A 14,742-nucleotide genomic window follows, 5' to 3' on the forward strand; every position below is an offset into this window, starting at 1 on the left:
TATTTATTATTTGCCTACTATATTTTCAAGAATGTTGCTAGGGGCTGAGAATAGGATAGTGAATAGACACAAATAGTCCCTGACATCGAGATATTCATAGTCTAAGGAGGAGCAGACCCCCAGCAAATAATCATATCAATAATTATTTATTTATAATTATGATACTGTGATAAAAGAGAAGTGCAAGATGCTCTAGAGATAACCTAAGTCTGAATCTTAGGGAAAGTTTCCTTGGAGAAAAAGTATATGAAAACCAGAGGAGTATCTAGATTAAAGGGGGAGTGAAGGATATCCTACTCAGGGGGAAGAGTAGAAACAAGGGCTCTGAAGTGGGAAGGTACTTGTTGATTGAAATAGAAGAAAACAAAAGAATGACAGTGTGGCTAGCTCATCATAAGCAGTGGGAATGTGGTGAATGAATCCAAAAGACCAGTTTGCCAGTTCTAAAATGTCATATAAGTGAAATTTAGAGTATATATGTATACTCTATATATTTGTATAAGGCTTCTTTAACTTATATTTCATCCATGCTGTTGCATGTATCTGCAGGTGTTTGTTGCTGATGGACATTTGGGTTGTTTCCAGGTTTTGGTCATTATGAATAGAGCTGCTGCGAACATTCTTGTGTAAGAGTTGTGAGATTTTTAGTCCACTGTTTTTCCCACCTCACTGCAGTGCAGAGGCAGGAGTGTGCTCTGTGTTGCACAGAAGTTTAAATAAACAAGCAAAGAACAGTTCAATACCTACTTGATCTTTTTGTTGACCTCATGAGGCACTTGGAGTCTAGCATCTACAGATAAAAAGAACTAGGTCAGGTAATTCAACACGGACACAGCAGCAGCCTGGCCTGAGTTCCACATCACCAACATCTGATACATGAACCATACTTTGAGATAGAGGATGTTCAGGTAGGAAAGCGTTCTTGCTGATGCTTGAAGGTGGGGAGCTGATCTTGTCTACACCCTCTAGTTTAAAGAGGAATCCATAACTACCTAAACGACTCTTTATGCCCTGCCAAATGGTCTTAATCCTATTTCCCCTTATCCCTTTCCTACTTCCCTCAAAGAACTGACCCCATAGCAGTGATCTGTAACTCTAGCTTTACTGTATAACCCCATGGTACTTTTAGTGTATCTGCATATTCAGCAGAAGCAGTCTCAGTCTTAAAGCAACTCCTGGGGTTGGGTGTGCTATGGAAAGTCAACTGCTACCGCCATATGCATCACTGTCTGATTATTCCAATTTTAGTTACTGTATCTGTGACTTTATTTTTTAAATTGAATTATAGTTGATTTTCAATATATTAGTTTTAGGTATACAGCATAATGATTCAGTATTTTTATAGATTATACTCCATTTAAAGTTATTACAAGATAATGGCTATAATTCCCTGTACTATACAATATATCCTTGTTGCTTATCTATTTTATACATAGTAGTTTGTTTCTCTCAATCCCATACCCCTATCTTGTGCCTTCCCCCTTCCCTCTCCCCACTGGCAACCACTAGTTTGCTTTCTATATCTCTGAGTGTGTTTCTGTTTTGCTATGAACATTTGTTTGCTTTATTTTTTTAGATTCCACAGATAAGTGACATCATACAGTATTTGTCTTTGAGTGACTTATTTCACTAAGAATAATATTCTCTAGGTCATTCCACATTACTGCAAGTGGCAGAATTTCATTCTTCTTTATGGTTGATATTCCATTATATATATAAACCACATCTTTTTAATCCATTTGTCTGTTGATGGACACTTGGTTGCTTCCATATCTTGGCTATTGTAAATAGTGCTGCTATGAACATTGGGGTACATATATCTTTTCAAATTAGTGTTTTCATTTTTTTTCCATATATATATACCTAGGAATTGAATTGCTGGATCATATGGTGGTTCTATTTTAGTCTTTTGAGGAACCTCCGTACTGTTTTCCATAGTGGTTCCATCAATTTACATTCCCACCGACAGTGTATAAGAGTTCCCTTTTCTCCATATCCTTGCCAAAATTTATTATTTGTAGACTTTTTGATGATAGCCCCTCTGACAGGTTTGAGGTGATACCTTGTTGTTTTGATTTGCACTTCTCTAATAATTAGCAATGCTGGGCACCTTCTCATATGCTTGTTAGCCATCTGTATGTCTTCTTTGAAAAATGTCTACTCAGGTCTTCTGCACATTTTTTGATTTTTTTTTTTGATATTCAGTTGTATAAGCTGTTTATATATTTTGGATAGTAACCCCTTGATGCTTATAACACTTAAAGATATTTTCTCCCAAATAGAGTTCTGCCTGTGCTTTCCTCTAGGAGTTTTATGGTTTCAGGCTTCACATTTAGGTCTTTAATCCATTTTAGGTTTATTTTTGTATATGATGTGAGGAAATGTTCTAATCTCATTCTTTTACATGTAGTTTTCCCAGCACGACTTATTGAAGAGATTTTCCTTCCTCTTGCTTCCTTTGTTGTAGATTAACTGACCATGTGTCTGTAACTTTATTTATTTTTAAAAATATTTATTTATTTAGACTGCGCCAGGTCTTAGTTGCGACATGCGGGATGTTTTAGTTGCGACATGCAGGATGTTTTAGTTGTGGCCTGCAGATTCTTAGTTGCACTATGCATGCGGGATCCAGTTCCCCAACCAGGGATTGAACCCGGGCCCCCTGCATTGGGAGTGCCTAGTCTCACCCACTGGACCACCAGGGAAGTCCCATGACTGTGACTTTAAATCGAAGAACAACACTGTACAAACATGACAGTATGAAGAATATCAGTCTTCGGTGAATTTTTATTTATGTAGTTAAAAAAGACAGTATTTTGAACCATTTTTTTCCCCTGAGTAGAGACTTATCTTTCTTGCAGAAATTTTCTTTCCAGAGAGTATTTCTATGGCCCTTTAATATTTTACATTCTTTTTGTTTCTGCTATATTTCTTCTTTATTTTACACATTTTTTCTTTTTTTAGCTCAAAGTCAATACTCCATTCCAGCCTGCTAGATAATTCATTCTTATCACATACTTTTAACTAGTACTTACTAGCCCATCATCTTCTCTATTCTCTAGATTTCTCTTAAATGAATCTTTCTGTGCTAGTGGCAGGATTTTTCCTTTTGGCTTTTCCTTTTTAGCCTCTAACTACCACACTTAAGCATGTACAGTAATTAATAAAGATAGATTCTTTCTTTTTTTATATAATAATTTTAAAAATATTTATTTTATTTATTTATTTGGTTATGCTGGGTCTTAGTTGTGGCTCACTGGCTCCTTAGTTTTGGCACTTGGGCTCCTTAGTTGCATCATGCTAACTCTTAGTTGTAGCACGCATATGGGATCTAGTTCCCTGACCAGGGATTGAACCTGGGCCCCTTGTATTGGGAGCATGGCGTCTTACCCACTGGACCACCAGGGAAGTCCCAAGATAGATTCTTTCTTTGGTAATATATATATATATTTAAAATTTATTTATTTGGCTGTGTCGGGTCTTCGTTGTGGCATATGGGATCTTTTGCTGCAGTGCTCGTTGTGGAGTGTGGGTTTCTCTTTAGTTGTGGCGTGCCGGTTTTCTCTTCTCTAGTTGTGATGCAGGTTCCAGAGCACGTGGGCTCTGTAGTTGAGGCGCAGGAGCTCAGTAGTTGTGGCATGAGGCTTAGTTGCCCAGCGGCATGTGGGATCTTAGTTCCTCTTTCTTTGGTAATATTGTGAACTGATAACTGGAAAAATCTTCCTATAAAACATCTAGGGCTTCCCTGGTGACGCAGTGGTTGAGAGTCCGCCTGCTGATGCAGGGGATACAGGTTCGTGCCCCGGTCCGGGAAGATCCCACATGCCGCGGAGCGGCTAGGCCTGTGAGCCATGGTTACTGAGCCTGCGCATCTGGAGCCTGTGCTCCGCAACGTGAGAGGCCACAACAGTGAGAGGCCCGCGTACCGCAAAAAAAAAAAAAAAAAAAAAAAAAACTAGAAATGCTGGATAAAATAAAACATTCTTTTAAGTAAAGAACTGATGTTTAATGGCCATAAATTCCTCTCATCCCAATATGCACTTCCTTTTGCAGTGCAACTTTGCTGCTTCTTGTTCAAGAGATGGTCTATTCCCTCACCCTTTACACCTGTATTGCTCTTGTATTCTGACACCAACTGGTGTGCTTCAATACAATTCAATTCTAATGCTAATTATTTGGCATTACTGTAGGAATCCACAGCTTAAATGTCATGATCTCCAACAAGACTGCTCTTGGCTTCAGATGCCAGCCACAAGTGGGGTCCTCCAGCCACCTGCAATTCCAATCAACTAGTTAAAAATATGGAGGGGTCCCATGAACCCCCTCAGATTCGATAATTCATTAGTATGACTCATAAAATTCAGGAAAGCACTATGCTTACAATAACAGTTTGTTATGAAGGGTACATGTCAGAACCACCCAAATGAAGAGACACATATGACAAAGTCTGGGAGGATTCTGAATACAGAGCTTCCACGCCCTCTCCTTGTAGAATCAGGGTGTATCACCCTCTTGGCACATCAATGTATTCACCAACCAGGAAGCTCAACTGGGATTTGGTGTCTAGAGTTTTCACTGGGATTTCATTATATAGGCATGATTGACTGAATCACTGGCCTTATGATTAAACTCAATATCCAGCCCCTTTCCCCTTTCTGGAGATTACACTGGCTCAAAGCCCCAACCTTTTAATCATATAGTTGATCTTTCTGGTGACCAGCCCCATCATGAGTCTTTTTATCTCATAGCATAAACTAAGGTGATATCCAAGGGGGGGTCATGAATAGCAAAGACATCCTTAGTACTTAGGAAGTGCCAAGGATTTAGAGCCTCAATCCCAGGAACCAGAGACAAAGACTGGTCAAATTCTGTATTATATAATGCCGTTTAACCAATAGAATATAGTGAAAATGTGTTATATGACTTCCAAGGCTAGGTCTTAAGAAACCTTACAGTTTTCCACTTTGTATTTTTGTAATGCTGCCCCAAGACTGCCATGTAAAAAAGTTGGTCTAGCCATATAGAGAAAAACTGAGGTGCATCAGCCAATAGCCGGCACTGACTGTTAATCATGTGAATGGGGTCGTTTTGGACCCTCCAGCTGAGTGCAGCTTCATCAATGACCCCAGGCAGAATGAGCAGAGGGGAACCCACATTCAACCCAGGGAAGTGTGAGATATAGTAAAACATTGCTATATGAAGCCACTAAGTTTTAGTGTTGTTTGTTATGTAGCAATGGATAACTGATAGTTGGGAACCAAAAACAAAGGTAAAACCAGAGCTGAAAGCAAATAAGCTCTCAGCCCTATCCTAAGGTTAGAGGTGGTTTTCCCATCTTGATAACAATGGGGCTTAGGTTTTTGTGGGGTTTTTTTAATATTTATTTAATTTATTTGGCCTTACCATGTCTTAGTTGCGGCTTGCAGGATCTTTTAGTTGTGGCATGTAGGATCTAGTTCCCTGAACAGGGATCGAACCTGGGCCCCCTGCATTGGGAATGCTGAGTCTTAGCCACTGGACCACGAGGGAAGTCCTGGCGCTTAGGTTTTTTAATTAATTAATTAATCTATGTTTTTTGCAGTGGTCAGGCTATTTTAGTTACTTTTTTTTGTTTAATACATCTTTATTGGAGTATAATTGCTTCAAAACACCGTGTTACTATCTGTTGTACAACAAAGCGAATCAGCCATATACATACCCATGTCCCCATATCCCCTCCCTCTTAAGCCTCCCTCCCATCCTCCTTATTCCACCCCTCTAGGTCACCGCAAAGCACCGAGCCGATCTCCCTGTGCTAATGCTGCTGCTTCCCACCAGCCAACTATTTTACATTAGGTAGTGTATATATGTTGATGCTACTCTCACTTCGCCCCAGTTTCGCCCTCCCACCCCATGTCATCAAGTCCATTCTTTATGTCAACTTCTTTATTCCTGCTCTGCAACAAGGTTCATCAGTACCATTTTTTTTTTTTTTTTTTAGATTTCATATATATGTGTTAGCATACGGTATTTGTTTTTCTCTTTCTGACTTACTTCACTCTGTATGACAGACTCTAGGTCCATCCACCTCACTACAAATAACTCAATTTTGTTTCTTTTTATGGCTAATATTCCATTGCATATGTGCCACATCTTCTTTATCCATTCATCTGTCGATGGACATTTAGGTTGGTTCCATGTCCTGGCTGTTGTAAATAGTGCTACAGTGAACATTTTGGTGCATGTCTCTTTTTGAATTATGGTTTTCTCAGGGTACATGCCTAGTAGTGGGATTGCTGGGTCATATGGTAGTTCTATTTTTAGTTTTTTAAGGAACCTCCATAGTGGTTGTATCAATTTACATTCCCACCAACACTGTAGGAGGGTTCCCTTTTCACCACACCCCTTCCAGCATTTATTGTTTCTAGCTTTTCTGATAATGGCCATTCTGACTGGTGTGAGGAGATACCTCATTGTGGTTTTGATTTGCATTTCTCTAATAATTAGTGATGTTGAGCATCTTTTCATGTGCCTCTTGGCCATCTGTATGTCTTTCTTGGTGAAATGTCTATTTAGTTCTTCCACCCATTTTTTAACTGGATTGTCTGTTTTTTTGATATTCAGCCCCATGAGCTGTTTGTATACTTTGGAGATTAATCCTTTGTCTGTTGTTTCATTTGCAAATATTTTCTCACATTCTGAAGGTTGTCTTGTTTATGGTTTCCTTTGCTGTACAAAAGTTTTTAAGTGTAATTAAGTCCCATTTGTTTATTTTTGTTTTTATTTTCATTACTCTAGGAGGTGGGTCGAAAAAGATCTTGTGGGCCAGGGCGGCTGGCGAGCACTGAGTCGCTGGGTGCGCGGAGCTGACGCGGGACGTCTCTTGCAGGCTCAGCCGGTGGAGAGTCTTGGCAAGCAGCCACAAGGGCTAGATCCCAGGGATGAGAATATCCAGGGGAGATGTGAGCCCGCTGGGGCTCCCGCCCACCTGTCGCTGAAGCGCCCCCAGCCCTGGGCCCAGCATGCGCCTGTCAGTGCAGAGGGCACTGCTGGCAGCTGGCTTCGCCCTGGCCCTGGTGCTGGTGGTCCAGCTGGGGCAGCAGGTGCTGGAGTGCCGGGAGGTGCTAGGGGGCCCCCGGAGGGCCATGTGACTGGAGCAGGAGGACCTCGTGATGGTGGGCACGGACCACGTGGAGTACCTCTACGGCAAGGCCATGCCGCTCATCTTCGCGGGGAGCGAGCCCCGGAGTGGCACAATGCTCACGCATGTGATGCTGGAGGCCCACTCCGAGCTGCGCTGCCGGGGAGACCTGCATCATCCCCCGAGTGCTGGCCATGCCCAGGCCTGGTCCAAGTTGGGCCGGGAGAAGCTGCCGCTGGACGAGGCGGGTGTGACAGGCGAGTGCTGGACGCCGGCCTTCGTCTTGGAGGTGATCGCCAAGCATGGAGAGCCAGCCCGTCCTCTGTAACAAAGACCCCTTCACGCTCAAGTCCTCCGTCTACCTGTCGCGCCTGTTCCCTAACTCCAAGTTCCTGCTGATGGTGCGGGACGGCCGGGCCTCCATGCACTCCATGATCACCCGCAAGGTCACTGTCGCTGGCTTCGACCTCAGCAGCTACCGCGACTGCCTCAACAAGGGGAACAAGGCCATTGAGGTGATGTACGCCCAGTGCATGGAGGTGGGCAAGGACAAGTGCCTGCCCGTGTACTACAAGCAGCTGGTGCTGCACCCCCAGCACTCCCTCAAACTCATCCTTGACTTCCTCGGCATCACCTGGAGCAACGCTATCCTGCACCATGAGGACCTCATAGGCAAGCCTGGCGGTGTCTCCCTGTTCAAGATCGAGGGATCCACAGACCAGGTCATCAAGCCCATGAACCTGGAAGCTCTCTCCAAGTGGACTGGCCACATCGCTGGGGATGTGTTTAGGGACATGGCTCAGATCGCCCCCATGCTGGCTCAGCCCGTCTATGACTCCTATGCAAACCCGCCCAACTACGGCAGGCCTGACTCCATCATCATCAACAACACACACCGGGTCTTGAAAGGGGATGATAAAACACCAGCCAATCTGAAAGGCTATCTTCAGGCGAACCAGAATAGCACCTCTTCCCGCCTAGGAAGCTCATGATTTCCAGGTCTTTGCAAATGGCTTTGTTGCCAGAAGAGAAGAAACTTTGCATTCGAGTGGAAATTGGACCTCTAATCCAAGCATATTGCTTGCTATTAATCGCCAAAACAGAACTGCTCACAAGGAATGTATTTGTATATGTTTGCATATACATCTATGTTCATCTATGTTCATCAGTGATATTGGTCCATAATTTTCTTTTTTTTGTGATATCTTTTTCTGGTTTTGGTATCAGGGTGATAGTGGCTTTGTAGAATGAATTTGGGAGTGTTTATCCCTCTGCAAGTTTTCGGAAGAGTTTGAGGATTGGTGTTAGCTCTTCTCTAAATGTTTGATAGAACTCACCTGTGAAGCCATCTGGTCCTGGACTCCTGTTTGTTGGAAGGTTTTTAATTATGGTTTCAATTTTGTTACTTGTGATAGGTCTGCTTATATTTTCTAAATCTTTCTTGTTCAGTCTTGGAAAATTGTACCTTTCCAAGAATTTGTCCATTTCTTCGTGATTGTCCATTTTATTGTTATATTGTTGTTTGTAGTAGTCTCTTATAATCCTTTGTATTTCTGCAGTGTCAGTTGTGATTTCTCCTTTTTCATTTCTAATTTTATTGATTTGTATCCTCTCCCTTTTTTTCTTGATGAGTCTGACTAAGGGTTTTTCAATTTTGTTTATCTTCTCGAAGACCCAGCTTTTAATTTTATTGATCTTTGCTATTGTTTTCTTTGTTTCTATTTCATTTATTTCTGCTCTGATCTTTATGATTTCTTCCCTTCTGTTGACTTTGTGTTTTCTTTGTTCTTCTTTCTCTAGTTGTTTTAAGTGTAGGGTTAGATTGTTTATTTGAGATTTTTCTTGTTTCTTGAGGTGAGATTGAATTGCTATAAACTTCCCTCTTAGAATTGCTTTTGCTACATCCCATGGGTTTTGGGTCGTCGTGTTTTCATTGTCATTTGTTTCTATGTAGTTTTAAATTTCTTCTTTGATTTCTTCAGTGATCTCTTGGTTATTTAGTAGCGCACTGTTTAACCTCCATGTATTTGTGCTTTTTACAGTTTTTTTCCTGGAACTGATTTCCAATCTCATAGCGTTGTAGTCAGTAAAGATGCTTGATACAATTTCAATTTTCTTAAATTTTCCAAGGCTTGATTTGTGACCCAAAATGTGATCTATCCTGGAGAATGTTCTATGTGCACTTGAGAAGAAAGTGTAGTCTGCCACTTTTGTGTGGAATGTTCTATAAATATCAATTAGCTCTATCTGGTCTATTGTGTCATTGAAAGCTTGTGTTTCCTTATTTATTTTCTGTTTGGATGATCTGTCCATTGGTGTAAGTGGGGAGTTAAAATTCTCCCCTACTGTTATTGTGTTACTGTTGATTTCTCATTTCATGGTTGTTAGCATTTGCCTTATGTATTGAGGTGCTCCTATGTTGGGTACATAAACATTTATAATTGTTATATCTTCCTCTTGGATTCATCCTTTGATCATCATGTAGTGTCCCTCCTTATCTCTTGCAAGGAGATAAGTCTTTATTTTCAAGTCTATTTTATCTGATACAAGTATTGCTAGTCCAGCTTTTTTTTTTTTTTTTTTTGCGGTACACGGGCCTCTCACTGCTGTGGCCTCTCCCATTGTGGAGCACAGGCTCCTGACGTGCAGGCTCAGCGGCCATGGCTCACGGGCCCAGCGACTCCGCGGCATGTGGGATCTTCCCGGACACAAACCCGTGTCCCCTGCATTGGCAGGCAGACTCTCAACCACTGTGCCACCAGGGCAGCCCTCCACCTTTCTTTTGATTTCCATTTGCATGGAATATCTTTTTCCATCCCTTCACTTTCAGTCTGTATGTGTCCCTAAGTCTGAAGTGGGTCTCTTGTAGACAGCATATATATGGGTCTTGTTTTTGTATCCATTCAGCCATTTTGGTTAGGGCATTTAATCCATTTACATTCAAGGTAATTATCGATATGTATGTTTGTATTACCATTTTCTTAATTGTTTTGGGTTTGTTTTTGTGGCTCTTTTTCTTCTCTTGTGTTTCTCACTTAGAGAAGTTTCTTTAGCATTTGTTGTAAAGCTGGTTTGGTGGTGCTGAATTCTCTTAGCTTTTGTTTTTCTGAAAAGCTTTTGACTTCTCCTTCGAATCTGAATGAGATCCTTGCTGGGTAGAGTAATCTTGGTTGTAGGTTTTTCTCTTTCATCACTTTAAGTATATCCTGCCACTCCCTTCTGGCCTGCAGAGGTTCCGCTCAAAAGTCCGCTGATAACCTTATGGGGATTCCTTTGTATGTTATTTTTTGTTTTTCCCTTGTTGCTTTTAATATTTTTTCTTTGAATTTAATTTTTGTTAGTTTGATTAATATGTGTCATGGTGTGTTTTTCCTAGGGTTTATCTTGTATGGGACTCTCTGTGCTTCCTGGACTTGGGTGACTATTTCCTTTTCCATGTTAGGGAAGTTTTCCACTATAATCTCTTCAAATATTTTCTCAAACCCCTTCTTTCTCTCTTCTTCTTCTGGGACACCTATAATTCGAATGTTTGTGTATTTGGTGTTGTTCCAGAGGTCTCTGAGATTCTCTTCAATTCTTTTCATTCTTTTTTCTTTATTCTGGTCCTCAGCAGTTATTTCCACCATTTTGTCTTCCAGCTCACTTATTCATTCTTCTGCCTCCGTTATTCTGTTATTGATTCCTTCTAGTGTATTTTCCATTTCAGTTATTGTGTTGTTCATCTCTGTTTGTGTGTTCTTTAGTTCTTCTAGATCTTTGTTAAACATTTCTTGTATTTTCTCAATCCATGCTTCCATCCTATTTCCGAGATTCTGGATCATCTTTACTATCATTACTCTGAATTCTTTTTCAGGTAGATTGCCTATTTTCTCTTCATTTATTTGGTCTTGTAGGTTTTTACCTTGCTCCTTCATCTGTGACATATTTTTTTGCTGTCTCATTATTTTTTTTTTTTAATTAGTGGGATTGTGTTCCTGTTTTACTGGTTGTTTGGCCTGAGGCTTCCAACACTGGAGTTTGTAGGCTATTAGGTAGAGCTGGATCTTGGTGTTGAGATGAGGAACTCTATGAGACCTCACTCCAATGAATATTCCCTGGGGTCTGAGGTTCTCTGTTAGTCCAATGGTTCATACTCGGAGCTGCAACTGGAGGAGCTTCTGCCTGACCCTGGGTTCTCAAATCAAGATCCCACAAGCCACGAGGGGCAGCAAAAAAAAAATTAAATTAAATTAAAATTAGACTAGGAAACTAACAGATATGTTAGAAAGAATGTAAAAATAAAAATATAGATGACTCAACAACTGGAAAGTACATCAGTACCACAATAGTAAAAAAGAGGAGGAGGGAAAAGAAAAAAAAAAGCAGGGAAGGAAGGCCTTGGCTGTGGAGGGCAGGGCCTAAGCAAGGGTGAGTTTTAGGTGGTGGGCGGGGTCAATGCTCAGGACCCACAGGGCTGGAAAAGGCCCTGGGGGATATGTGGGGTGGGGCTTAGGCTCAAGGAATAGAAGGGGCCCAGGCATGCCCCCCACCCCTGGTCTCAGGGGGCAGGGGACCTCATCTGGGAGCCCAGCATGCTTCCTGGGCTCTAGTGGGCAAGGCAAACGCCCTCCTCTCCTCTCCCGCTCCTCCGATCTGGGGTCTGGGGGGGCCACTCCCACCTGCCTCTCCTGATCTTCCAGGCCTTCCTCCTATGCCCCCAGGAAAAATGCAGGCAGGGGGTGGGGGTGTGTGCGGGGTGGGGGTGGGGGGAAGGGAGGGCCTTGGAGGGCAGGGGACTGGCCTGGGAGCTCAGCAGGTTCCCTGTGCTCGAGTGGGTGGGGCAATCGCCCTCTACTCCTCTCCTGCTCCTCCCGCCTGCCACTCCTGATCTCACTGGCCTCCCTCCTATGTCTCCAGGACCCACTCAGCCTGGATGGGGCTTTGGAGGGGGGAACCAGCTTGGGAGTTCAGCAAGCGCTCCAGTCCGAGTGGGCCAGGCGATCACCCTCCACTCCTCTCCCACTGTCCCTGGAGAGTCCCTCCCACCTGCCTCTTCTGATCTCCCCGGCCTCAGGGGCGCCAATCTTGTCTAGCCTCCACTTCTCCCCACCTCGGTCCCCCTACATCTTACCGGTTCACTCAGGGGTTCCTCCCGTCTCCTTGGGGGTAAGAGTTCCCCACCAGCGGCTGGCAGGTGCCCTAGTTATGGGGAGACGCTAACTCCGTGTGTTCCCACACCTCCATCTTGACTCTAATTAATTTATTTTTATTTTTGGCTGTGTTGGGTCTTCTTTGCCGTGCAAGGGCTTTCTCTCGTTGCAGCCAGCAGGGATTACTCTTCGTCGTGGTGTACGGGCTTCTCATGTGGTATCTTCTCTTGTTGCAGAGCAAGGGCTCTAGGCACGTGGACTTCAGTAGTTGTGGCACGTGGGCTCAGTAGTTGTGGCTCACGGGCTCTGGAGCACAGATTCAGTAGTTGTGGTGCACGGGCTTAGTTGCTCCGTGGCACGTGGGATCTTCCCGGACAAGGGCTCAAACCTGTGTCCCCAACATTGGCAGGCGGATTCTTAACCACTGCACCACTAGGGCAATCCCAGAGCTTAGGTTTTTAACAAGGATTTGACATCTCATGAGGTAAGGAGCTGGAATTTCATCCCATTAACGAAGTCGAGACTTTCAAAGACTACTCTAAGTGACAGGTGAAGTAAGAAAAACTCCTCTGGCATAGTAAAAGGACAAGAAAGCTTGTCTATCTTGGCCTGGGAATCTGGAAAGTAAAAAGGAAGTATTCTTTCTGAATTTGTAACTACTAGCTTGACCTGACCTCACTTAGATTTGGCGTTTGAGTGTATACCACTATTGTATTAGTATCCATCTGGGAACTACCAGTTAGAATTTAACATAAAACGTGATCTGTGAGTGACATAATCATCTATACAGAAAATCTTAAGGAATCTACAAAAAAGTACTAGTTCTATATGTGATTTCAATAAGCTCTCAGAATATAAGGCCAATACACAAAAATCAGTTGTATTTCTAATTATCAATGAACAATGGGAAATTTAAAATTTTAGATATCGGGCTTCCCTGGTGGCACAGTAGTTAAGAAACCACCTGCCAATGCAGGGGACATGAGTTCGAGCCCTGGTCTGGGAAGATCCCACATGCTGCGGAGCAACTAAGCCTGTGCCCCACAACTACTGAAGCCCGCGCTTAGAGCCTGTACTCTGAAACAAGAGAAGCCACTGCAATGAGAAGCCCACGCACTGCAGCGAAGAGTAGCCCCCGCTCATCGCAACTAGAGAAAGCCCACGCGCAACAACAAAGACCAGACGCAGCCAAAAATAAATAAAAATAAAATAAATAAATTAAAAAAATTTAATATCATTTACAATAGAATAAAGAAATCATGAAATACTTAGGGATACATTTAACAAAATATGTGCAAGATCTGTACACTGAAAGTTATAAAATTGTTCTAAGAGAAGTTGAAGAAATTGAAGATTATCTAAGTAAATAGAGAGATATACTGTGTTTATGAATTAGCAACATTGTTTAGATTTAATTCTCTCTAAATTGATCTATAGATTCAGTGTTATACCAAACAAAATCTCAGCAGATTTTTGTAGCAATTGACAAGCAAGTTCTAAAATTTGTATAGAAATGCAAAGGATCCAGGATAGCCAAAACCATCTTGGAAGAGAAAACCAAAGTTGAAAGGACTCATGAGACCTGATTTTGAAATTTACTATAAAGCTACTGTAATCAAGAGGGCGTGATATTACCATAAGGATAGATGTACAGATCAATAGAACAGATTCAACAGTTCAGGAATAGACCAACATGTATATGGTCAGTATTCCACGGTAATTCAATAGAAAATGACAGTCTTTTCAACAACTGGTGCTGGAACTGTTGGGTATCCATAAGCAAAAAATAAAGCTTCATCCTTACCTCATATCATAAAAAAAAAAAAATTAACTTGAAATGGAACATAGACCTAAACCTAAGTTTTTCCAAAAGAAAAGTTGGCTTGGGAAAAGATTTCTTACATAGGACATAAAAAGCACAACCTATAAAAGAAAAAAAAATTATAAAATTGAACTTAATAAAAATTAAAAAGATTGCTCTTTGAAAAACACTGTTAAGAAAATGAAAGACAAGCCACACTGAGAGAAAATATTTGGAAAACATTTATTCAAGAGAGAACTTGTATTTAGAATATATATATATTTTTAAATCCTTTTTTAAAAAATCTGGTTCAGAAGCAGAGAATAGAATGAAATAGAGTATTCAAAGAGCTCAGAATTTTCCAGAATCAATGGATGACAGTGAACAAAGACATTTTAACATGTCTTACAAGACCTCAAATGATAACCTCTCTTAAGTTTTTAATTTTTTTTCTGTTGTCACTCCTCCAATTTTACACTTCATTCATTGACTAGGATAAACAATAGAAGAGGAGGAGCAACTTGCTTGTGTAAGTAGCAGAATATCATTAGTGTAATTAGTTTCAAATCAGTACGTGCTGAACCCTGAACCCTGAACCCTGAACCTGAACCCTGAACTTGCATGCTGTTGTCTCTGCCTAAAATATAACCTTTTATTGATGCTCCACTACACTGGACACATTTTTTTTCCAG

General features: G+C 41.7%; 1 protein-coding gene and 1 pseudogene across 5 annotated transcripts in view; both read left to right on the plus strand.

Moving 5' to 3' along the window:
• Nucleotides 1-832: 832 nt before the first annotated feature.
• The window catches only part of N4BP2 (NEDD4 binding protein 2), a 127,963-nt gene continuing 114,053 nt past the window's right edge, over nucleotides 833-14,742 (plus strand). For all 4 annotated transcript variants that reach the window (XM_082838820.1, XM_082838818.1, XM_082838823.1 and 1 more), the window contains exon 1: nucleotides 833-908. The gene's annotated coding sequence lies outside the window, so the exon portion shown is untranslated. The remainder of the gene's footprint in view (nucleotides 909-14,742) is intronic.
• On the plus strand, nucleotides 6,987-9,329 carry LOC309961040 (protein-tyrosine sulfotransferase 2-like; annotated as a pseudogene). Its single transcript has one exon. The product of its transcript is annotated as a protein-tyrosine sulfotransferase 2-like (transcript).

Source organism: Leucopleurus acutus (genome assembly GCF_964270905.1).
Source record: "Leucopleurus acutus genome assembly, chromosome: 4".
In the NCBI taxonomy this organism is placed as follows: domain Eukaryota; kingdom Metazoa; phylum Chordata; class Mammalia; order Artiodactyla; family Delphinidae; genus Leucopleurus; species Leucopleurus acutus.